This window comes from Crocodylus porosus, unplaced genomic scaffold, assembly GCF_001723895.1.
Source record: "Crocodylus porosus isolate Cpor-Errol unplaced genomic scaffold, CroPor_comp1, whole genome shotgun sequence".
NCBI classification, from domain to species: domain Eukaryota; kingdom Metazoa; phylum Chordata; order Crocodylia; family Crocodylidae; genus Crocodylus; species Crocodylus porosus.
The window spans coordinates 221,339,993-221,347,528 of NW_017728886.1; the positions used below are offsets into that span (position 1 = coordinate 221,339,993).

The 7,536-nt window shown below is 43.2% G+C and overlaps 1 long non-coding RNA gene across 1 annotated transcript in view; it reads left to right on the forward strand.

Moving 5' to 3' along the window:
• Positions 1-571: 571 nt before the first annotated feature.
• Positions 572-7,536, forward strand: part of LOC109319936 — a 14,489-nt gene continuing 7,524 nt past the window's right edge. The window contains exon 1 of the long non-coding RNA XR_002103676.1: positions 572-746. This is a non-coding gene — a long non-coding RNA (uncharacterized LOC109319936). The remainder of the gene's footprint in view (positions 747-7,536) is intronic.

Consider the following 7,536-nt stretch of genomic DNA (forward strand, 5'->3'; position numbering starts at 1 on the left):
TGAATCATGTCAAATCTCTTTTTAAAGTATGTTCATCACCATGGCCATTATCACTGTCTGTTAAGCTTTGCAGTGCCCTGCACCATAACTTTCTGCTTGGCATGCCAACAATGAGTCATCATACTAGTGGGGCACCCCGAATTAGGTTGATAAAAAGACAAAAGCTACTCCAAAGGTTAAATTTTTTAAACCCATGCTTAGATGTTCCAAACTCCCGTGAAGTTGCTGACTAACTTTAATAGATTCCTAAATTTCTGTCTCTAAAGACCTCTGTGCTTCTGCTGTTGAAAAAAGAAAGAGCTGCATTAAGTTTGCAGTGGTGGTATGCAGCTCAGCATCAAGTGTATGCCTAAATGACATCAGGATTGACAAATAAGCCATACTTTTATCATTTTAGCCAATGGGGCCTGATCCACTTGGTTTTCTTAGAGGAATTTAACCATTCAGGTTTTGTACCAAATACTGGAGGAAGAAGTGATGCCTTTTTCCTTTTACTGAATGGCGTAACTTTTTAAAGCTATCACGTGGGATGTGAGAGACTGAGTTTAAATCCTTTTTTTCCTTAGGGAATCTGAATTTATATCTTCTTCCACTCCAAAGAATGCTTAAACTACCAAACTATAGTGAATTCTGGAGAACTGGGATTATTTCAGTCTTTTCCACTGACACCATTCCACTTTGCAGAAATACCAGTAATTATATATTTACTGAATCATGGACTGAATCCAAAATCTCTGCTCTTCCATGTAAGTTCATGAACCACTGAGCAATAGGTTCATTCTTTTTCTTCCTTTTGCTCTGGTCCATTCGATACTTAATTATTCCATGCAAAGTGGAATGGCTTTCACAAGAAGATTGAGGGAGACTTGCAGAAGAAATGTCGTTGTCTTGATACACTTCTGGGGAGTAGAAGATGTGAGTTCAGAGCCCCTCTGAATCAAAGACTTGAACCTGTATCTCCCACATCCCAGGCAAGCCCTTTCACTCCTAGGCTTTTGGTAAAGGGGGAAGTAAATATGAGTCCTGGAAACTCCAGGATTCACAGCCCAGAATTAGGGACTTAGCTGTCTTTGACAATTGAAGCCTAAGCCACACCTTTTTCATCAGAACAGTTAGTTTGGCTGCTTTGTACACAGGGGCTTTTGTGAATCCTAGTGAATCCTTGTGAACATGGTATCCACAAGTGTGACTGCAATTTGAATAGACATAACCAGTCTAGCAGTATCTCCATGGTGCCATGGTTTCATAGTTTCATAGTTTGTAAGGGTCAGAAGGGGCCAGAGCAGAACATTGAGTCTGACCCCCTGCCATGGCAGGAAAGCGTACTGAGGTCAAACGACCCCAGCAAGGTGTTCATTTAGCCTCCTCTTAAAGACCCCCAGGGTAGGAGCCAGCACCACTTCCCTTGGAAATTGGTTCCAGATCCTAGCAGCCCTGACCGTGAAGTAGCACCTCCTGATATATAGCCTAAATCTACCCTCTGCCAGCTTGTGACCATTATTCCTAGTCACTCCTGGTAGTGCTCAGGGGAACAGGGATGCCCCCAATGCCTGCTGGTCCCCGCTTGACTAGTTTGTAACAGGCCACTACAGCACCCCTCAGCCTTCTCTTGTGGAGGCTGAACAGGTTCAGGTCCCGTAGCCTCTCCTCATAGGCCCTGCCCTGGTGTCCCCTGATCATGTGAGTGGCCTCCTCTGGACCCTCTCCATGCTGTCCACATCCCTCCTGAAGTGTGGTGCTCAGAACTGGATGCAGTACTCCAGCTGCGGCCTGACCAGTGCTGCATAGAGGGGGAGTATCACCTCCTTGGACCTGCTTGAAATGCATCTGTGGATGCATGACAAGGTACAGTTGGCCTTCCTGACTGCATCCCCACACTGCCGGCCCATGTTCATCTTGGCATCAATGATGACTCCAAGATCCTTTTCTGGCTCTGTACTGACGAGAAGGGAGTTCCCCAGCCTGTAGGTATGGTGCTCGTTCTTCCTCCCTCGGTGCATCACCTTACACTTGTTGGTGTTAAATCCCATCTTATTTTCATCTGCCCATCCCTGTAACCTGTCTAGGTCTGATTGAAACCTGATGCTACCTTCTAGTGTGCCCACATCCCCCCACATCTTAGTGTCATCAGCAAATTTGAACAGGGTGCTTTTTACCCCTTCGTCCAAGTCACTGATGAAGATGTTGAACAGTGCGGGCCCAAGGACCGCGCCCTGTTGAACCCCACTGCCCACATCCCTCCAGGACAAAAATGACCCATTCACCACCACTCTCTGGGTGCAGCCCTCCAGCCAGTTGGCGACCCATTTGACTGTGTAGCTGTTGACACCACAGTCCCCCAGTTTCTTCATGAGAACAGGGTGAGAGCTATCTTGCTCCATTCAGGTCCAGCAAGATGACCAAGGTGGCCAGCAGGATCTGGGGACCCTGTTCCTGGGTGCCAGGGCCAGGGGCTGGGGCAGCCATATCTGAGGCCTGCAGACGAGACAGAAGTAGAGCTGCTACATGCTGCTTGTGTCTGTACCAGGCTGCTTCTCTCAGTGCTGAAAGTGGCTGCCCAATAACAGTGTGTGTGTGTGTGTGGGGGGGGGGACTTAAAGATGGCTGCCAAGTGCTGGCAGCTAGGTCTGGCTACAAACATGGCTGCCAAGTGGTGGCAGCTGAGGCCACAGGTTGGCACTCCCTCCCCCTCCCCCGGTGGCCACAGAGGGGTATTGTGGGACTGGAGTGACCTGGCACTAAATTTAGTGACAGATCCTTGCACATGTAGACACCTGCCAAAAATTGCTTACTGTGCATTAAGCTAATGCACAATAAATTTAGTCATGACTAATGGCATGTGTAGACACACTCTGAGTGAAGCAAAATATCTCAACACTTTTCTAGGTTGCCCACTGAGCTAGCTATATAATAGGAACTTTTAAAATGCAGAATAAAATGACTGAGACAAAGAGTTCCTTTATGTATTCACCGTGGAAATTCCAATCTCCATTTCAGTCAAATGGAGACCCAGTTCAGCATGAAGAAATTTGCTGCTTAAAAGAGCTGGCAAAAGGTTAAAAAGATTCAGCTAATACCAGCTGAAACAGCAGCATTCTGAATTTATTTGGGTTATTCTTGACTTGTGCCTTTAATGGGTTATGTTCATGTTTGCTCTTTCTTGCAATGTGAGTTACATAAATTGCTATGCAAGCACAAGATAATGTTTTCAAATAGACTCATTGGCCCATTTATCTATAGCACTATAATCTGCCACAAGATCAGAAAAAAAATTATTAAGCTGTGAATGTCAGCTCCCTTGGGCATACAAGGTGTCATCAACTCTGTGCTAGCTTTGCTGACTCATATAAAACATCTACACTTGGAAACATTAATTTTCTTAGAGCCACAGTACATTATGTGCTGAAAAGGGATAAGAAGTAAGCAAAGTCATCAGGAAAATAGAGACTATATGTGTATTGCCTGCATGGAAAGATTAATTTAACTGACAAAAGAGAAAATGTATAACAAACTAGTAATATTAATAAATTTTGAGGCAGGATAGAACTAATTCCATAACAGTTACTAATATTGTATTGTTTTGTTTATCTGGATTCCTCTGTCATATCATGAGTACTGGGGAGAGGATGAAGCAGCTAGTCACTTCATGTTAAAGTACAAATAAATGATAAGGTTCTCATCACTCCTTAAGATTTGCTTCAGGTGAGCCTCAGAAATTTGCTAGTGTTGGAACCTTCTAAACCTGTTAGTCATCAATCTTGAGATACTCCAATGTTCTCATCCTCCATATCAATAACATCAACCATCTTGAACAGAACCCCACTCCCTTTTTCTTGGAGATTTATTGCTCTCCACCACTAATTCAGATAGCAGTCTCCCATACCCCAGAGTATATGATGCATTTTAGCAGGCTGGTGTTTCAGAAAAAATGAAGCCCCCAAATGTAAGAGCACTACTGGAGCAAATCTCAGTGGAGAGGTTCGTCTAATTTATTTGCTGATTCCAGATAAAAGGGGGGCGGCGGCTCTCTTTTCAGCATGAGATAACACCAGATGTTTGTTATGTGACCATCCCCACTCTTCCTTCTGAGAATGGCTTTCAGTGAAAGGTAAATGAAAAGCAGATCAGGAAAATAACCAATCAAGAATATAAGTGATTCAGCCTTGGAAAAATAATGTAAACCTTTGAATGAGAATTATCCTGTGATAAATAATTATTATGTGTCTTTTAAGTGTTTCTATTGGAATAGACATAGATATTATTTTAATTCATGTGTTAAATTCTCTGTGGGACAGAGATGATGCACCTCATGTAAATGGATGGATTATGGGATTTAGTACATCAGTTTTCTTGATGCTCTTTATGTTGGTTTCTTTACCTTTAATATTTAATTTCAATGTGTCTTGATATCAAGGCTCTTGAATCAGATACCTCTCTTTTGTTGAAGAAGGCTTTAAAGGAGGCCTGATCTTGTAACTACTACGAGAAATGTTGAGTTATGCCATTTACCTCGCTGGGTATAGAGTTAGGTCTAATATCAATCACTTATAGTGGAGAGAGTTGGTAATGAGATAAGACCCTTTCTGTTTGGAGGTCACTACATAAAATCTAATGCAGGTCAATCTCACAATTATGTCACTAAGTACATATTCATTTTAATTGGCAGCCTTTCTGTCAGTGTTAATAAAGAGGCCAAACATTTAATTGATAGAGATGAAACAATCTTCATCAGTACTGAGGTTTTGTTTTCTATTTTTATATTCCCCATGTACTTTCTTTAATATCTTTGGATTATAATGATTTATAAATGTCTTGAATCTCTTACTAAGGGGACCATTAAAGCTGATGTCATGAAATAATTATTCTTTGCAAGGCTCCTCCTGACAGAGCAATTGGAGAAGCATCTTGCACATCTATGCCATTTAAAAGAAAAATATTTTAACAACAAACTGCAGAAAAAATAATTTCTGACAGTTTTAAATATCTACAACACTGGTTAAATCTAATTTAAAATATTATCTAAAAGGAAGGGCTCTCAGTACAACAGAAGATATTAAATAAAGTGGCACAAATCAATGAAAACCATGTTTAAACTTAACAGTTTTAAATAATATGTTTAAGGACCCTGCAGGCCATCAGCAAACTTCAGCTCCTGCAATCTGTGTTTCAAGCAAGTAGAAATAAAACCTCAGACTGTTAAAACATTTTTGTGATTTCCTCTTATAAGCTGGAAGGCTTTAATCCTATTTGAAGATGTCTTACTATAAAAAGGCATATTGTAGTGAATTAGGTGTGAGGGCTTAAATTCATTTAAAATCAACTTAGTATTCATAAATACGTATACAAAGGAAGGTGTTAGAACTATGCTAAAGTTCCAGTTTTTTCAGTAAGCAAAAAACATACTACTTTTGCAAACTTTTCCATTGCAAAGTTAGAAAAATACTAGGTCTATACCTGGTGGAAAAAAAATGAGATGAGTTCCATTCCCCAAAGCACTTTTGTCATATGAAGATCTTATATCTCCTCCTTTCCCACCATCACAAAACAGCTCACTGAGCATGCAATTCTCCCCTAAGCAGGAGGCCAATATGAAAATCTATTTAATTACTTGTCACCAAATAAGTCTGAAGTAGAACTACTGTGCAATCTTCTACCCAGCTTCTGCACCAGCAGTGAATTGCATCCTTGGTATCCAATTTACCATCTTCACATAATATCTTATGACATAAATACTCCCATTTTACATGGACATGACTGGCAGAATCTAATACTACTGATGAGCTAAATCTGCCCAAGGCTTCACAGCACTCAATATTGCAATGTCTAATTTCAAGGTGCTTTTACCATATTATATAATCAGCATAGGTGAAAAGCTAGGTGCCCAGGCAGGCTTGCTATTCGTCAACCATGAGGAGAGACATGGGTGTGTAAAGTCCCTGGCAGGCATTCAATTGAAGGAACAATGGAAGCTGATCCACAATCCCAAAAATCATACCTCCTGCCATGTTATATGTGCATGGCAGGAGGAGTGACCGTGAAATCATGGATCAGATCTAAACAGCACCACTTTACTGGTGCGGGTGGGGGCAGGGGAGCCCAGGATTCCCTAGTATCCTATTATCTAGGTATGGCTTAAATCACTATACAGAACAGTCAGATGATCATGGGTCCCAGCCTTGAGCATATATCAGTCAAGGGCTCCAATGAGGCTGGGAGCTGGGCTCTGATACACCCCAAGGCTGGGAGCAATAGTCAGATGATTGGTACTCTCGGCCTCGAGGGCACATTGGGTGTAACAACCTTGTAGCTTATCCCCTGTTTTATTGCACTGTTAATTGCATGAACTTGTGGCCAGGTTACTACTGAAGACATGATTAACTGGTTAATCGTGTCTAAAATGCAACATCTACCAAGGGTCTAAAAGTGTGTCTATACTGTGAGGCTGTGATCACAGCATGTATACATAAACCCAAGACAGTTTTAAACTAGGTTCAGCAGTCTGGGCAGTAAGTATACATCTGAGACCACTGACAGATATTCAGATCTTAGCACACCCAAGGATGAAGCACCTCGGGAAGTGCCCTTAACTGCAGAGTGGCAGATGGTCACCTCCAGAACCAGGGCTACTCGTAACACAGCAGTACTAGTTCTTCCAGTCCATCTGGAGAACAGGTACGAGGCCCTGGCAACTCTGAAAGAGAAGGGAGGAGAGGAGGCAACTCCACACTCTCCACGATCCAAGCAGGCCGAAGGAGCCAAGCAGTCCTAGAGGAAAAAGCGTCGAGTGATTGTCATAGGCGACTCTATCCTGACAGACACAAAGGGCCCCATCTGTCGCCAGGATCCCTCGACACACGAGGTCTACTGTGTACCCAGAGCAAACATTCAGGACATGAAGGGGATGATCCAGGCCGTGATCCAGCCCACCAATTACTACCCCATGGTCCTAATCCATGTGGATACTAATGATGCGGCAAGGAGATGCCCTGATCACCTGATGGTGGACTACCACACTCTGTGTGGTGTGCTGAAGGAGAGGCTCACAGGTGGTTTTCTCTTCTGTCCTACCAGTGAGCGGACATGGGAGACGGCATTCAATGTGCATCGCAGAGACCAACTGGCGGCTTCGGGAATGGTGTCTCGAGGTGGGCTTTGGCTTCCTCAACAACGACCAGCACATCATAACAAGAGACATGCTCAGATGGGATGGGCTCCACCTTTCCCCTAAAGGTAAGCGTGTATTTTCTTCCAGGTTGGCAGATCTCCTCTGGCAGACTTTAAAATAGGCTCGTTGGGGGAAGGGGAAGACAAGGGCAGAGGAAGCCTTGGACTGCCAAACCAAGCAACACCCACAAATACAACCCAGCCTAGACTGACAAGCGGAACATATACACAAGTAAGCAACAGGGACCAGGGCAATGCTGAGATTAGGGAGGCAGTGCACACATCCTCAGGAGGCCTCAAATACCTCTACACAAATGCTCATAGTATGGGAAACAAGCAAGAGGAACTTACCCTCCTGCTAGCTGACACCAA